Source organism: Triturus cristatus, chromosome 8, assembly GCF_964204655.1.
Source record: "Triturus cristatus chromosome 8, aTriCri1.1, whole genome shotgun sequence".
Taxonomy (NCBI): Eukaryota; Metazoa; Chordata; class Amphibia; order Caudata; family Salamandridae; genus Triturus; species Triturus cristatus.
This window is the reverse complement of record NC_140591.1, coordinates 1,620,329,743-1,620,346,599: the sequence shown is the minus strand read 5'-3', so window position 1 is coordinate 1,620,346,599 and position 16,857 is coordinate 1,620,329,743. Positions and strand designations below refer to the sequence as shown.

The 16,857-nt window shown below is 31.7% G+C and overlaps 16 non-coding genes across 16 annotated transcripts; all 16 read left to right on the top strand.

Annotated features, from left to right (window-relative positions):
* The first annotated feature begins 257 nt into the window (after window positions 1–257).
* On the top strand, window positions 258–331 carry TRNAT-AGU (transfer RNA threonine (anticodon AGU)). The gene has a single exon. It is a non-coding gene; the product is annotated as a tRNA-Thr (tRNA).
* A 1,459-nt stretch (window positions 332–1,790) lies between these two features.
* Window positions 1,791–1,863, top strand: TRNAT-CGU (transfer RNA threonine (anticodon CGU)). The gene has a single exon. It is a non-coding gene; the product is annotated as a tRNA-Thr (tRNA).
* Window positions 1,864–2,296: 433 nt separating this feature from the next.
* TRNAT-AGU (transfer RNA threonine (anticodon AGU)) lies at window positions 2,297–2,370 on the top strand. The gene has a single exon. It is a non-coding gene; the product is annotated as a tRNA-Thr (tRNA).
* A 1,460-nt stretch (window positions 2,371–3,830) lies between these two features.
* Window positions 3,831–3,903, top strand: TRNAT-CGU (transfer RNA threonine (anticodon CGU)). The gene has a single exon. It is a non-coding gene; the product is annotated as a tRNA-Thr (tRNA).
* Window positions 3,904–4,336: 433 nt separating this feature from the next.
* Window positions 4,337–4,410, top strand: TRNAT-AGU (transfer RNA threonine (anticodon AGU)). Its single transcript has one exon. It is a non-coding gene; the product is annotated as a tRNA-Thr (tRNA).
* Window positions 4,411–5,870: 1,460 nt separating this feature from the next.
* TRNAT-CGU (transfer RNA threonine (anticodon CGU)) lies at window positions 5,871–5,943 on the top strand. Its single transcript has one exon. It is a non-coding gene; the product is annotated as a tRNA-Thr (tRNA).
* A 433-nt stretch (window positions 5,944–6,376) lies between these two features.
* Window positions 6,377–6,450, top strand: TRNAT-AGU (transfer RNA threonine (anticodon AGU)). Its single transcript has one exon. It is a non-coding gene; the product is annotated as a tRNA-Thr (tRNA).
* A 947-nt stretch (window positions 6,451–7,397) lies between these two features.
* On the top strand, window positions 7,398–7,471 carry TRNAT-AGU (transfer RNA threonine (anticodon AGU)). Its single transcript has one exon. It is a non-coding gene; the product is annotated as a tRNA-Thr (tRNA).
* A 944-nt stretch (window positions 7,472–8,415) lies between these two features.
* TRNAT-AGU (transfer RNA threonine (anticodon AGU)) lies at window positions 8,416–8,489 on the top strand. Its single transcript has one exon. It is a non-coding gene; the product is annotated as a tRNA-Thr (tRNA).
* A 438-nt stretch (window positions 8,490–8,927) lies between these two features.
* TRNAT-CGU (transfer RNA threonine (anticodon CGU)) lies at window positions 8,928–9,000 on the top strand. Its single transcript has one exon. It is a non-coding gene; the product is annotated as a tRNA-Thr (tRNA).
* Window positions 9,001–9,947: 947 nt separating this feature from the next.
* TRNAT-CGU (transfer RNA threonine (anticodon CGU)) lies at window positions 9,948–10,020 on the top strand. Its single transcript has one exon. It is a non-coding gene; the product is annotated as a tRNA-Thr (tRNA).
* A 433-nt stretch (window positions 10,021–10,453) lies between these two features.
* Window positions 10,454–10,527, top strand: TRNAT-AGU (transfer RNA threonine (anticodon AGU)). The gene has a single exon. It is a non-coding gene; the product is annotated as a tRNA-Thr (tRNA).
* Window positions 10,528–13,007: 2,480 nt separating this feature from the next.
* TRNAT-CGU (transfer RNA threonine (anticodon CGU)) lies at window positions 13,008–13,080 on the top strand. Its single transcript has one exon. It is a non-coding gene; the product is annotated as a tRNA-Thr (tRNA).
* A 434-nt stretch (window positions 13,081–13,514) lies between these two features.
* Window positions 13,515–13,588, top strand: TRNAT-AGU (transfer RNA threonine (anticodon AGU)). The gene has a single exon. It is a non-coding gene; the product is annotated as a tRNA-Thr (tRNA).
* Window positions 13,589–15,046: 1,458 nt separating this feature from the next.
* Window positions 15,047–15,119, top strand: TRNAT-CGU (transfer RNA threonine (anticodon CGU)). The gene has a single exon. It is a non-coding gene; the product is annotated as a tRNA-Thr (tRNA).
* Window positions 15,120–15,552: 433 nt separating this feature from the next.
* On the top strand, window positions 15,553–15,626 carry TRNAT-AGU (transfer RNA threonine (anticodon AGU)). The gene has a single exon. It is a non-coding gene; the product is annotated as a tRNA-Thr (tRNA).
* Window positions 15,627–16,857: the final 1,231 nt, after the last annotated feature.

Sequence of the window (16,857 nt, the reverse complement as noted above, 5' to 3'; positions counted from 1 at the left end):
TGACAAAGAGCAAAATAGAGATAAAAAATCATTCTAGAGTTGAATTCAAGTAATGCATTCTTAAAGAAGGCATAATTAAAACATTTATGAACAGGATAAGCAATATATCAATGAGGTGTTTATCAATAGGATCAGTATCCTCGTCTAAACTATTTGAGTAGTGCGTTTTCTGAACTGAGAAATGATTATGAAAGTAAAAAACTCAGGTTTCTCTTGAACACCATATGGCAAACTGTTCCTTAAACCTTTTTCAAGAGGGTGCTGTGGCTTAGCTGGTTAAAGCGCCTGTCTAGTAAACAGGAGATCCTGAGTTCAAATCTCAGCAGTGCCTTGCTTTCCTCATTCTTAAATAAAAAATTATTTTCATTAAGTCGTCCTGCGATTCAATTAAATTAGAAAAGTCTGATTTATCTTTCGGTTGAACAGATCATCTTAAACCTAATAAAAACTGAAAGTGTTTTCAATATTATAGTAACAATACTGTGATTGCAAAAATCAAAAAGGTTTTTCAATGAGCAAGAGGCAGATGAAATATAACCCTAGATTTGAGCAATATTGATGAATATATGTAAAACACTTATTTATGAACTATTCAAAATATGGGATTGAGTTTAAAATGTGTTCTTTTGTAATACAACATAGCTATTCGTGTTTACAGATTAGGAATCCTTGCTTGTTTAACATTAGAATACATATTAAGACACTTTAACACAGGCACAGAATTTGATCACCAATACTAAATTAATGATCCCTTCTGTATCACTAAAATAGGTACTGTTGCTAAGTGGTTAAAGCGTCTGTCTCGTAAACAGGAAATCCTGAGTTCAAATGTCAGCAGCACCTTATTATTGGTCCTTACATGTAAAAATAATTTTCATCACGCAAATATTTAATGCGTTTTAAAAAGAAAAGTATTGTTATGTGAACATTAGAATGGGTCATCTTAAAATGAAATACAAAAAAACGTGGTGTTGCGAAGATTTTCAAAGTAATGTTTTGAATGAAAAAGGGAAAAAAGAGTGACAAAGAGCAAAATAGAGATAAGAAATCATTCTAGAGTTGAATTCAAGTAATGCATTCTTAAAGAAGGCATAATTAAAACATTTATGAACAGGATAAGCAATATATCAATGAGGTGTTTATCAATAGGATCAGTATCCTCGTCTAAAGTAGTTGAGTAGAGCGTTTTCTGAACTGAGAAATGATTATGAAAGTGAAAAACTCAGGATTCTCTTGAACACCATATGGAAAACTGTTCCTAAAAGCATTTTCAAGAGGGTGCTGTCGCTTAGCTGGTTAAAGCGCCTGTCTAGTAAACAGGAGATCCTGAGTTCAAATCTCAGCAGTGCCTTGCTTTCCTCATTCTTAAATAAAAAACTATTTTCATTAATTCGTCCTGCGATTTAATTAAATTAGAAAAGTCTGATTTATCTTTCGGTTGAACAGATCATCTTAAACCTAATAAAAACTGAAAGTGTTTTCAATATTATAGTAACAATACTGTGATTGCAAAAATCAAAAAGGTATTTCAATGAGCAAGAGGCAGATGAAATATAACCCTAGATTTGAGCAATATTGATTAATATATGTAAAACACTTATTTATGAACTATTCAAAATATGGGATTGAGTTTAAAATGTGTTCTTTTGTAATACAACATAGCTATTCGTGTTTACAGATTAGGAATCCTTGCTTGTTTAACATTAGAATACATATTAAGACACTTTAACACAGGCACAGAATTTGATCACCAATTCTAAATTAATGATCCCTTCTGTATCACTAAAGTAGGTGCTGTGGCTAAGTGGTTAAAGCGCCTGTCTCGTAAACAGGAAATCCTGAGTTCAAATCTCAGCAGCACCTTATTATTGGTCCTTACATGTAAAAATAATTTTCGTCACGCAAATGTTTAATACATTTAAAAAGAAAAGTGTTGTTCTGTGAACATTAGAATGGGTCATCTTAAATTGAAAAACAAAAAAACGTGGTGTTGTGAAGATTTTCAAAGTAATGTTTTGAATGAAAAAGGGAAAAAAGAGTGACAAAGAGCAAAATAGAGATAAAAAATCATTCTAGAGTTGAATTCAAGTAATGAATTCTTAAAGAAGGCATGATTAAAACATTTATGAACAAGATAAGCAATATATCAATGAGGTGTTTATGAATAGGATCAGTATCCTCGTCTAAAGTAGTTGAGTAGAGCGTTTTCTGAACTGAGAAATGATTATGAAAGTGAAAAACTCAGGATTCTCTTGAACACCATATGGCAAACTGTTCCTTAAAGCATTTTCAAGAGGGTGCTGTGGCTTAGCTGGTTAAAGCGCCTGTCTAGTAAACAGGAGATCCTGAGTTCAAATCTCAGCAGTGCCTTGCTTTCCTCATTCTTATATAAAAAAACTATTTTCATTAAGTCGTCCTGCGATTCAATTCAATTAGAAAAGTCTGATTTATCTTTCGGTTGAACAGATCATCTTAAACCTAATAAAAACTGAAAGTGTTTTCAATATTATAGTAACAATACTGTGATTGCAAAAATCAAAAAGGTATTTCAATGAGCAAGAGGCAGATGAAATATAACCCTAGATTTGAGCAATATTGATGAATATATGTAAAACACTTATTTATGAACTATTAAAAATATGGGATTGAGTTTAAAATGTGTTCTTTTGTAATACAACATAGCTATTCTTTTTTACAGATTAGGAATCCTTGCTTGTTTAACATTAGAATACATATTAAGACACTTTAACACAGGCACAGAATTTGATCACCAATACTAAATTAATGATCCCTTCTGTATCACTAAAATAGGTGCTGTGGCTAAGTGGTTAAAGCGCCTGTCTCGCAAACAGGAAATCCTGAGTTCAAATCTCAGCAGCACCTTATTATTGGTCCTTACATGTAAAAATAATTTTCATCACGCAAATGTTTAAGACATTTTAAAAAGAAAAGTATTGTTCTGTGAACATTAGAATGGGTCATCTTAAATTGAAAAACAAAAAAACGTGGTTTTGTGAAGATTTTCAAAGTAATGTTTTGAATGAAAAAGGGAAAAAAGAGTGACAAAGAGCAAAATAGAGATAAAAAATCATTCTAGAGTTGAATTCAAGTAATGCATTCTTAAAGAAGGCATAATTAAAACATTTATGAACAGGATAAGCAATATATCAATGAGGTGTTTATCAATAGGATCAGTATCCTCGTCTAAAGTAGTTGAGTAGAGCGTTTTCTGAACTGAGAAATGATTATGAAAGTGAAAAACTCAGGATTCTCTTGAACACCATATGGAAAACTGTTCCTAAAAGCATTTTCAAGAGGGTGCTGTCGCTTAGCTGGTTAAAGCGCCTGTCTAGTAAACAGGAGATCCTGAGTTCAAATCTCAGCAGTGCCTTGCTTTCCTCATTCTTAAATAAAAAACTATTTTCATTAATTCGTCCTGCGATTTAATTAAATTAGAAAAGTCTGATTTATCTTTCGGTTGAACAGATCATCTTAAACCTAATAAAAACTGAAAGTGTTTTCAATATTATAGTAACAATACTGTGATTGCAAAAATCAAAAAGGTATTTCAATGAGCAAGAGGCAGATGAAATATAACCCTAGATTTGAGCAATATTGATTAATATATGTAAAACACTTATTTATGAACTATTCAAAATATGGGATTGAGTTTAAAATGTGTTCTTTTGTAATACAACATAGCTATTCGTGTTTACAGATTAGGAATCCTTGCTTGTTTAACATTAGAATACATATTAAGACACTTTAACACAGGCACAGAATTTGATCACCAATTCTAAATTAATGATCCCTTCTGTATCACTAAAGTAGGTGCTGTGGCTAAGTGGTTAAAGCGCCTGTCTCGTAAACAGGAAATCCTGAGTTCAAATCTCAGCAGCACCTTATTATTGGTCCTTACATGTAAAAATAATATTCGTCACGCAAATGTTTAATACATTTAAAAAGAAAAGTGTTGTTCTGTGAACATTAGAATGGGTCATCTTAAATTGAAAAACAAAAAAACGTGGTGTTGTGAAGATTTTCAAAGTAATGTTTTGAATGAAAAAGGGAAAAAAGAGTGACAAAGAGCAAAATAGAGATAAAAAATCATTCTAGAGTTGAATTCAAGTAATGAATTCTTAAAGAAGGCATGATTAAAACATTTATGAACAAGATAAGCAATATATCAATGAGGTGTTTATGAATAGGATCAGTATCCTCGTCTAAAGTAGTTGAGTAGAGCGTTTTCTGAACTGAGAAATGATTATGAAAGTGAAAAACTCAGGATTCTCTTGAACACCATATGGCAAACTGTTCCTTAAAGCATTTTCAAGAGGGTGCTGTGGCTTAGCTGGTTAAAGCGCCTGTCTAGTAAACAGGAGATCCTGAGTTCAAATCTCAGCAGTGCCTTGCTTTCCTCATTCTTATATAAAAAAACTATTTTCATTAAGTCGTCCTGCGATTCAATTCAATTAGAAAAGTCTGATTTATCTTTCGGTTGAACAGATCATCTTAAACCTAATAAAAACTGAAAGTGTTTTCAATATTATAGTAACAATACTGTGATTGCAAAAATCAAAAAGGTATTTCAATGAGCAAGAGGCAGATGAAATATAACCCTAGATTTGAGCAATATTGATGAATATATGTAAAACACTTATTTATGAACTATTAAAAATATGGGATTGAGTTTAAAATGTGTTCTTTTGTAATACAACATAGCTATTCTTTTTTACAGATTAGGAATCCTTGCTTGTTTAACATTAGAATACATATTAAGACACTTTAACACAGGCACAGAATTTGATCACCAATACTAAATTAATGATCCCTTCTGTATCACTAAAATAGGTGCTGTGGCTAAGTGGTTAAAGCGCCTGTCTCGCAAACAGGAAATCCTGAGTTCAAATCTCAGCAGCACCTTATTATTGGTCCTTACATGTAAAAATAATTTTCATCACGCAAATGTTTAAGACATTTTAAAAAGAAAAGTATTGTTCTGTGAACATTAGAATGGGTCATCTTAAATTGAAAAACAAAAAAACGTGGTTTTGTGAAGATTTTCAAAGTAATGTTTTGAATGAAAAAGGGAAAAAAGAGTGACAAAGAGCAAAATAGAGATAAAAAATCATTCTAGAGTTGAATTCAAGTAATGCATTCTTAAAGAAGGCATAATTAAAACATTTATGAACAGGATAAGCAATATATCAATGAGGTGTTTATCAATAGGATCAGTATCCTCGTCTAAAGTAGTTGAGTAGAGCGTTTTCTGAACTGAGAAATGATTATGAAAGTGAAAAACTCAGGATTCTCTTGAACACCATATGGAAAACTGTTCCTAAAAGCATTTTCAAGAGGGTGCTGTCGCTTAGCTGGTTAAAGCGCCTGTCTAGTAAACAGGAGATCCTGAGTTCAAATCTCAGCAGTGCCTTGCTTTCCTCATTCTTAAATAAAAAACTATTTTCATTAATTCGTCCTGCGATTTAATTAAATTAGAAAAGTCTGATTTATCTTTCGGTTGAACAGATCATCTTAAACCTAATAAAAACTGAAAGTGTTTTCAATATTATAGTAACAATACTGTGATTGCAAAAATCAAAAAGGTATTTCAATGAGCAAGAGGCAGATGAAATATAACCCTAGATTTGAGCAATATTGATTAATATATGTAAAACACTTATTTATGAACTATTCAAAATATGGGATTGAGTTTAAAATGTGTTCTTTTGTAATACAACATAGCTATTCGTGTTTACAGATTAGGAATCCTTGCTTGTTTAACATTAGAATACATATTAAGACACTTTAACACAGGCACAGAATTTGATCACCAATTCTAAATTAATGATCCCTTCTGTATCACTAAAGTAGGTGCTGTGGCTAAGTGGTTAAAGCGCCTGTCTCGTAAACAGGAAATCCTGAGTTCAAATCTCAGCAGCACCTTATTATTGGTCCTTACATGTAAAAATAATTTTCGTCACGCAAATGTTTAATACATTTAAAAAGAAAAGTGTTGTTCTGTGAACATTAGAATGGGTCATCTTAAATTGAAAAACAAAAAAACGTGGTGTTGTGAAGATTTTCAAAGTAATGTTTTGAATGAAAAAGGGAAAAAAGAGTGACAAAGAGCAAAATAGAGATAAAAAATCATTCTAGAGTTGAATTCAAGTAATGAATTCTTAAAGAAGGCATGATTAAAACATTTATGAACAAGATAAGCAATATATCAATGAGGTGTTTATGAATAGGATCAGTATCCTCGTCTAAAGTAGTTGAGTAGAGCGTTTTCTGAACTGAGAAATGATTATGAAAGTGAAAAACTCAGGATTCTCTTGAACACCATATGGCAAACTGTTCCTTAAAGCATTTTCAAGAGGGTGCTGTGGCTTAGCTGGTTAAAGCGCCTGTCTAGTAAACAGGAGATCCTGAGTTCAAATCTCAGCAGTGCCTTGCTTTCCTCATTCTTATATAAAAAAACTATTTTCATTAAGTCGTCCTGCGATTCAATTCAATTAGAAAAGTCTGATTTATCTTTCGGTTGAACAGATCATCTTAAACCTAATAAAAACTGAAAGTGTTTTCAATATTATAGTAACAATACTGTGATTGCAAAAATCAAAAAGGTATTTCAATGAGCAAGAGGCAGATGAAATATAACCCTAGATTTGAGCAATATTGATGAATATATGTAAAACACTTATTTATGAACTATTAAAAATATGGGATTGAGTTTAAAATGTGTTCTTTTGTAATACAACATAGCTATTCTTTTTTACAGATTAGGAATCCTTGCTTGTTTAACATTAGAATACATATTAAGACACTTTAACACAGGCACAGAATTTGATCACCAATACTAAATTAATGATCCCTTCTGTATCACTAAAATAGGTGCTGTGGCTAAGTGGTTAAAGCGCCTGTCTCGCAAACAGGAAATCCTGAGTTCAAATCTCAGCAGCACCTTATTATTGGTCCTTACATGTAAAAATAATTTTCATCACGCAAATGTTTAAGACATTTTAAAAAGAAAAGTATTGTTCTGTGAACATTAGAATGGGTCATCTTAAATTGAAAAACAAAAAAACGTGGTTTTGTGAAGATTTTCAAAGTAATGTTTTGAATGAAAAAGGGAAAAAAGAGTGACAAAGAGCAAAATAGAGATAAAAAATCATTCTAGAGTTGAATTCAAGTAATGCATTCTTAAAGAAGGCATGATTAAAACATTTATGAACAAGATAAGCAATATATCAATGAGGTGTTTATGAATAGGATCAGTATCCTCGTCTAAAGTAGTTGAGTAGAGCGTTTACTGAACTGAGAAATGATTATGAAAGTGAAAAACTCAGGATTCTCTTGAACACCATATGGCAAACTGTTGCTTAAAGCATTTTCAAGAGGGTGCTGTGGCTTAGCTGGTTAAAGCGCCTGTCTAGTAAACAGGAGATCCTGAGTTCAAATCTCAGCAGTGCCTTGCTTTCCTCATTCTTATATAAAAAACAATTTCATTAAGTCATCCTGCGATTCAATTCAATTAGAAAAGTCTGATTTATCTTTCGGTTGAACAGATCATCTTAAACCTAATAAAAACTGAAAGTGTTTTCAATATTATAGTAACAATACTGTGATTGCAAAATCAAAAAGGTATTTCAATGAGCAAGAGGCAGATGAAATATAACCCCAGATTTGAGCAATATTGATGAATATATGTAAAACACTTATTTATGAACTATTCAAAATATGGGATTGAGTTTAAAATGTGTTCTTTTGTAATACAACATAGCTATTCTTGTTTACAGATTAGGAATCCTTGCTTGTTTAACATTAGAATACATATTAAGACACTTTAACACAGGCACAGAATTTGATCACCAATACTAAATTAATGATCCCTTCTGTATCACTAAAATAGGTGCTGTTGCTAAGTGGTTAAAGCGCCTGTCTCGTAAACAGGAAACCCTGAGTTCAAATGTCAGCAGCACCTTATTATTGGTCCTTACATGTAAAAATAATTTTCATCACGCAAATGTTTAATGCGTTTTAAAAAGAAAAGTATTGTTCTGTGAACATTAGAATGGGTCATCTTAAATTGAAAAACAAAAAAACGTGGTGTTGTGAAGATTTTCAAAGTAATGTTTTGAATGAAAAAGGTAAAAAAGAGTGACAAAGAGCAAAATAGAGATAAAAAATCTTTCTAGAGTTGAATTCAAGTAATGCATTCTTAAAGAAGGCATGATTAAAACATTTATGAACAAGATAAGCAATATATCAATGAGGTGTTTATGAATAGGATCAGTATCCTCGTCTAAAGTAGTTGAGTAGAGCGTTTTCTGAACAGAGAAATGATTATGAAAGTGAAAAACTCAGGATTCTCTTGAACACCATATGGCAAACTGTTCCTTAAAACATTTTCAAGAGGGTGCTGTGGCTTAGCTGGTTAAAGCGCCTGTCTAGTAAACAGGAGATCCTGAGTTCAAATCTCAGCAGTGCCTTGCTTTCCTCATTCTTAAATAAAAAACTATTTTCATTAATTCGTCCTGCGATTCAATTAAATTAGAAAAGTCTGATTTATCTTTCGGTTGAACAGATCATCTTAAACCTAATAAAAACTGAAAGTGTTTTCAATATTATAGTAACAATACTGTGATTGCAAAATCAAAAAGGTATTTCAATGAGCAAGAGGCAGATGAAATACAACCCTAGATTTGAGCAATATTGATGAATATATGTAAAACACTTATTTATGAACTATTCAAAATATGGGATTGAGCTTAAAATGTGTTCTTTTGTAATACAACATAGCTATTCGTGTTTACAGATTAGGAATCCTTGCTTGTTTAACATTAGAATACATATTAAGACACTTTAACACAGGCACAGAATTTGATCACCAATACTAAATTAATGATCCCTTCTGTATCACTAAATTAGGTGCTGTGGCTAAGTAGTTAAAGCGCCTGTCTCGTAAACAGGAAATCCTGAGTTCAAATCTCAGCAGCACCTTATTATTGGTCCTTACATGTAAAAATAATTTTCATCACGCAAATGTTTAATACATTTTAAAAAGAAAAGTGTTGTTCTGTGAACATTAGAATGGGTCATCTTAAATTGAAAAACTAAATAACGTGGTATTGTGAAGATTTTCAAAGTAATGCTTTGAATGAAAAAGGGAAAAAAGAGTGACAAAGAGCAAAATAGAGATAAAAAATCATTCTAGAGTTGAAATCAAGTAATGCATTCTTAAAGAAGGCATAATTAAAACATTTATGAACAGGATAAGCAATATATCAATGAGGTGTTTATCAATAGGATCAGTATCCTCGTCTAAACTATTTGAGTAGTGCGTTTTCTGAACTGAGAAATGATTATGAAAGTGAAAAACTCAGGTTTCTCTTGAACACCATATGGCAAACTGTTCCGTAAAACTTTTTCAAGAGGGTGCTGTGGCTTAGCTGGTTAAAGCGCCTGTCTAGTAAACAGGAGATCCTGCGTTCAAATCTCAGCAGTGCCTTGCTTTCCTCATTCTTATATAAAAAACTATTTTCATTAAGTCGTCCTGCGATTCAATTCAATTAGAAAAGTCTGATTTATCTTTCGGTTGAACAGATCATCTTAAACCTAATAAAAACTGAAAGTGTTTTCAATATTATAGTAACAATACTGTGATTGCAAAAATCAAAAAGGTATTTCAATGAGCAACAGGCAGATGAAATATAACCCTAGATTTGAGCAATATTGATTAATATATGTAAAACACTTATTTATGAACTATTCAAAATATGGGATTGAGTTTAAAATGTGTTCTTTTGTAATACAACATAGCTATTCGTGTTTACAGATTAGGAATCCTTGCTTGTTTAACATTAGAATAGATATTAAGACACTTTAACACAGGCACAGAATTTGATCACCAATACTAAATGAATGATCCCTTCTGTATCACTAAAATAGGTGCTGTGGCTAAGTGGTTAAAGCGCCTGTCTCGTAAACAGGAAATCCTGAGTTCAAATCTCAGCAGCACCTTATTATTGGTCCTTACATGTAAAAATAATTTTCGTCACGCAAATGTTTAATACATTTAAAAAGAAAAGTGTTGTTCTGTGAACATTAGAATGGGTCATCTTAAATTGAAAAACAAAAAAACATGGTATTGTGAAGATTTTCAAAGTAATGTTTTGAATGAAAAAGGGAAAAAAGAGTGACAAAGAGCAAAATAGAGATAAAAAATCATTCTAGAGTTGAATTCAAGTAATGCATTCTTAAAGAAGGCATAATTAAAACATTTATGAACAGGATAAGCAATATATCAATGAGGTGTTTATCAATAGGATCAGTATCCTCGTCTAAACTATTTGAGTAGTGCGTTTTCTGAACTGAGAAATGATTATGAAAGTGAAAAACTCAGGTTTCTCTTAAACACCATATGGCAAACTGTTCCTTAAACCTTTTTCAAGAGGGTGCTGTGGCTTAGCTGGTTAAAGCGCCTGTCTAGTAAACAGGAGATCCTGAGTTCAAATCTCAGCAGTGCCTTGCTTTCCTCATTCTTAAATAAAAAATTATTTTCATTAAGTCGTCCTGCGATTCAATTAAATTAGAAAAGTCTGATTTATCTTTCGGTTGAACAGATCATCTTAAACCTAATAAAAACTGAAAGTGTTTTCAATATTATAGTAACAATACTGTGATTGCAAAAATCAAAAAGGTATTTCAATGAGCAAGAGGCAGATGAAATATAACCCTAGATTTGAGCAATATTGATGAATATATGTAAAACACTTATTTATGAACTATTCAAAATATGGGATTGAGTTTAAAATGTGTTCTTTTGTAATACAACATAGCTATTCGTGTTTACAGATTAGGAATCCTTGCTTGTTTAACATTAGAATACATATTAAGACACTTTAACACAGGCACAGAATTTGATCACCAATACTAAATTAATGATCCCTTCTGTATCACTAAAATAGGTACTGTTGCTAAGTGGTTAAAGCGTCTGTCTCGTAAACAGGAAATCCTGAGTTCAAATGTCAGCAGCACCTTATTATCGGTCCTTACATGTAAAAATAATTTTCATCACGCAAATGTTTAATGCGTTTTAAAAAGAAAAGTATTGTTCTGTGAACATTAGAATGGGTCATCTTAAATTGAAATACAAAAAAACGTGGTGTTGCGAAGATTTTCAAAGTAATGTTTTGAATGAAAAAGGGAAAAAAGAGTGACAAAGAGCAAAATAGAGATAAAAAATCATTCTAGAGTTGAATTCAAGTAATGCATTCTTAAAGAAGGCATGATTAAAACATTTATGAACAAGATAAGCAATATATCAATGAGGTGTTTATGAATAGGATCAGTATCCTCGTCTAAAGTAGTTGAGTAGAGCGTTTTCTGAACTGAGAAATGATTATGAAAGTGAAAAACTCAGGATTCTCTTGAACACCGTATGGCAAACTGTTCCTTAAAGCATTTTCAAGAGGGTGCTGTGGCTTAGCTGGTTGAAGCGCCTGTCTAGTAAACAGGAGATTCTGAGTTCAAATCTCAGCAGTGCCTTGCTTTCCTCATTCTTATATAAAAAACTATTTTCATTAAGTCGTCCTGCGATTCAATTCAATTAGAAAAGTCTGATTTATCTTTCGGTTGAACAGATCATCTTAAACCTAATAAAAACTGAAAGTGTTTTCAATATTATAGTAACAATACTGTGATTGCAAAAATCAAAAAGGTATTTCAATGAGCAAGAGGCAGATGAAATATAACCCTAGATTTGAGCAATATTGATGAATATATGTAAAACACGTATTTATGAACTATTCAAAATATGGGATTGAGTTTAAAATGTGTTCTTTTTTAATACAACATAGAGATTCTTGTTTACAGATTAGGAATCCTTGCTTGTTTAACATTAGAATACATATTAAGACACTTTAACACAGGCATAGAATTTGATCACCAATACTAAATTAATGATCCCTTCTATATCACTAAAGTAGGTGCTGTGGCTAAGTGGTTAAAGCGCCTGTCTCGTAAACAGGAAAACCTGATTTCAAATCTCAACAGCACCTTATTATTGGTCCTTATATGTAAAAATAATTTTCATCACGCAAATGTTTAATACATTTTAAAAAGAAAAGTGTTGTTCTGTGAACATTAGAATGGGTCATCTTAAATTGAAAAACAAAAAAACATGGTATTGTGAAGATTTTCAAAGTAATGCTTTGAATGAAAAAGGGAAAAAAGAGTGACAAAGAGCAAAATAGAGATAAAAAATCATTCTAGAGTTGAATTCAAGTAATGCATTCTTAAAGAAGGCATAATTAAAACATTTATGAACAGGATAAGCAATATATCAATGAGGTGTTTATCAATAGGATCAGTATCCTCGTCTAAAGTAGTTGAGTAGAGCGTTTTCTGAACTGAGAAATGATTATGAAAGTGAAAAACTCAGGAGTCTCTTGAACACCATATGGCAAACTGTTCCTTAAAGCATTTTCAAGAGGGTGCTGTGGCTTAGCTAGTTAAAGCTCCTGTCTAGTAAACAGGAGATCCTGAGTTCAAATCTCAGCAGTGCCTTGCTTTCCTCATTCTTAAATAAAAAACTATTTTCATTAATTCGTCCTGCGATTCAATTAAATTAGAAAAGTCTGATTTATCTTTCGGTTGAACAGATCATCTTAAACCTAATAAAAACTGAAAGTGTTTTCAATATTATAGTAACAATACTGTGATTGCAAAATCAAAAAGGTATTTCAATGAGCAAGAGGCAGATGAAATATAACCCTAGATTTGAGCAATATTGATAAATATATATGAAAAACACTTATTTATGAACTATTCAAAATATGGGATTGAGTTTAAAATGTGTTCTTTTTTAATACAACATAGCTATTCTTGTTTACAGATTAGGAATCCTTGCTTGTTTAACATTAGAATACATATTAAGACACTTTAACACAGGCATAGAATTAGATCACCAATACTAAATTAATGATCCCATCTATATAACTAAAGTAGGTGCTGTGGCTAAGTGGTTAAAGCGCCTGTCTCGTAAACAGGAAATCCTGAGTTCAAATCTCAGCAGCACCTTATTATTGGTCCTTACATGTAAAAATAATTTTCATCACGCAAATGTTGAATACATTTTAAAAAGAAAAGTGTTGTTCTGTGAACATTAGAATGGGTCATCTTAAATTGAAAAACAAAAAAACGTGGTATTGTGAAGATTTTCAAAGTAATGCTTTGAATGAAAAAGGGAAAAAAGAGTGACAAAGAGCAAAATAGAGATAAAAAATCATTCTAGAGTTGAAATCAATTAATGCATTCTTAAAGAAGGCATAATTAAAACATTTATGAACAGGATAAGCAATATATCAATGAGGTGTTTATCAATAGGATCAGTATCCTCGTCTAAAGTAGGTGAGTAGAGCGTTTTCTGAACTGAGAAATGATTATGAAAGTGAAAAACTCAGGTTTCTCTTGAACACCATATGGCAAACTGTTCCTTTAAGCATTTTCAAGAGGGTGCTGTGGCTTAGCTGGTTAAAGCGCCTGTCTAGTAAACAGGAGATCCTGAGTTCAAATCTCAGCAGTGCCTTGCTTTCCTCATTCTTATATAAAAAACTATTTTCATTAAGTCGTCCTGCGATTCAATTCAATTAGAAAAGTCTGATTTATCTTTCGGTTGAACAGATCATCTTAAACCTAATAAAAACTGAAAGTGTTTTCAATATTATAGTAACAATACTGTGATTGCAAAAATCAAAAAGGTATTTCAATGAGCAAGAGGCAGATGAAATATAACCCTAGATTTGAGCAATATTGATGAATATATGTAAAACACTTATTTATGAACTATTCAAAATATGGGATTGAGTTTAAAATGTGTTCTTTTGTAATACAACATAGCTATTCTTGTTTACAGATTAGGAATCCTTGCTTGTTTAACACTAGAATACATATTAAGACACTTTAACACAGGCACAGAATTTGATCACCAATACTAAATTAATGATCCCTTCTGTATCACTAAACTAGGTGCTGTGGCAAAGTGGTTAAAGTGCCTGTCTCGTAAACAGGAAATCCTGAGTTCAAATCTCAGCTGCACCTTATTATTGGTCCTTACATGTAAAAATAATTTTCGTCACGCAAATGTTTAATACATTTAAAAAGAAAAGTGTTGTTCTGTGAACATTAGAATGGGTCATCTTAAATTGAAAAACAAAAAAACGTGGTGTTGTGAAGATTTTCAAAGTAATGTTTTGAATGAAAAAGGGAAAAAAGAGTGACAAAGAGCAAAATAGAGATAAGAAATCATTCTAGAGTTGAATTCAAGTAATGCATTCTTAAAGAAGGCATGATTAAAACATTTATGAACAGGATAAGCAATATATCAATGAGGTGTTTATCAATAGGATCAGTATCCTCGTCTAAAGTAGTTGAGTAGAGCGTTTTCTGAACTGAGAAATGATTATGAAAGTGAAAAACTCAGAATTCTCTTGAACACCATATGGCAAACTGTTCCTTAAAGCATTTTCAAGAGGGTGCTGTCGCTTAGCTGGTTAAAGCGCCTGTCTAGTAAACAGGAGATCCTGAGTTCAAATCTCAGCAGTGCCTTGCTTTCCTCATTCTTAAATAAAAAACCATTTTCATTAATTCGTCCTGCGATTCAATTAAATTAGAAAAGTCTGATTTATCTTTCGGTTGAACAGATCATCTTAAACCAAATAAAAACGGAAAGTGTTTTCAATATTATAGTAACAATACTGTGATTGCAAAAATCAAAAAGGTATTTCAATGAGCAACATGCAGATGAAATATAACCCTAGATTTGAGCAATATTGATTAATATATGTAAAACACTTATTTATGAACTATTCAAAATATGGGATTGAGTTTAAAATGTGTTCTTTTGTAATACAACATAGCTATTCGTGTTTACAGATTAGGAATCCTTGCTTGTTTAACATTAGAATACATTTTAAGACACTTTAACACAGGCACAGAATTTGATCACCAATACTAAATTAATTATCCCTTCTGTATCACTAAAATAGGTGCTGTGGCTAAGTGGTTAAAGCGCCTGTCTCGTAAACAGGAAATCCTGAGTTCAAATCTCAGCAGCACCTTATTATTGGTCCTTACATGTAAAAATAATTTTCGTCACGCAAATGTTTAATACATTTAAAAAGAAAAGTGTTGTTCTGTGAACATTAGAATGGGTCATCTTAAATTGAAAAACAAAAAAACATGGTATTGTGAAGATTTTCAAAGTAATGCTTTGAATGAAAAAGGGAAAAAAGAGTGACAAAGAGCAAAATAGAGATAAAAAATCATTCTAGAGTTGAATTCAAGTAATGCATTCTTAAAGAAGGCATAATTAAAACATTTATGAACAGGATAAGCAATATATCAATGAGGTGTTTATCAATAGGATCAGTATCCTCGTCTAAACTATTTGAGTAGTGCGTTTTCTGAACTGAGAAATGATTATGAAAGTGAAAAACTCAGGTTTCTCTTGAACACCATATGGCAAACTGTTCCTTAAACCTTTTTCAAGAGGGTGCTGTGGCTTAGCTGGTTAAAGCGCCTGTCTAGTAAACAGGAGATCCTGAGTTCAAATCTCAGCAGTGCCTTGCTTTCCTCATTCTTAAATAAAAAATGATTTTCATTAAGTCGTCCTGCGATTCAATTAAATTAGAAAAGTCTGATTTATCTTTCGGTTGAACAGATCATCTTAAACCTAATAAAAACTGAAAGTGTTTTCAATATTATAGTAACAATACTGTGATTGCAAAAATCAAAAAGGTATTTCAATGAGCAAGAGGCAGATGAAATATAACCCTAGATTTGAGCAATATTGATGAATATATGTAAAACACTTATTTATGAACTATTCAAAATATGGGATTGAGTTTAAAATGTGTTCTTTTGTAATACAACATAGCTATTCGTGTTTACAGATTAGGAATCCTTGCTTGTTTAACATTAGAATACATATTAAGACACTTTAACACAGGCACAGAATTTGATCACCAATACTAAATTAATGATCCCTTCTGTATCACTAAAATAGGTGCTGTTGCTAAGTGGTTAAAGCGTCTGTCTCGTAAACAGGAAATCCTGAGTTCAAATGTCAGCAGCACCTTATTATTGGTCCTTACAAGTAAAAATAATTTTCATCACGCAAATGTTTAATGCGTTTTAAAAAGAAAAGTATTGTTCTGTGAACATTAGAATGGGTCATCTTAAATTGAAATACAAAAAAACGTGGTGTTGCGAAGATTTTCAAAGTAATGTTTTGAATGAAAAAGGGAAAAAAGAGTGACAAAGAGCAAACTAGAGATAAAAAATCATTCTAGAGTTGAATTCAAGTAATGCATTCTTAAAGAAGGCATGATTAAAACATTTATGAACAGGATAAGCAATATATCAATGAGGTGTTTATCAATAGGATCAGTATCCGCGTCTAAAGTAGTTGAGTAGAGCGTTTTCTGAACTGAGAAATTATTATGAAAGTGAAAAACTCAGGATTCTCTTGAACACCATATGGCAAACTGTTCCTTAAAGCATTTTCAAGAGGGTGCTGTCGCTTAGCTGGTTAAAGCGCCTGTCTAGTAAACAGGAGATCCTGAGTTCAAATCTCAGCAGTGCCTTGCTTTCCTCATTCTTAAATAAAAAACTATTTTCATTAATTCGTCCTGCGATTCAATTAAATTAGAAAAGTCTGATTTATCTTTCGGTTGAACAGATCATCTTAAACCTAATAAAAACTGAAAGTGTTTTCAATATTATAGTAACAATACTGTGATTGCAAAAATCAAAAAGGTATTTCAATGAGCAAGAGGCAGATGAAATATAACCCTA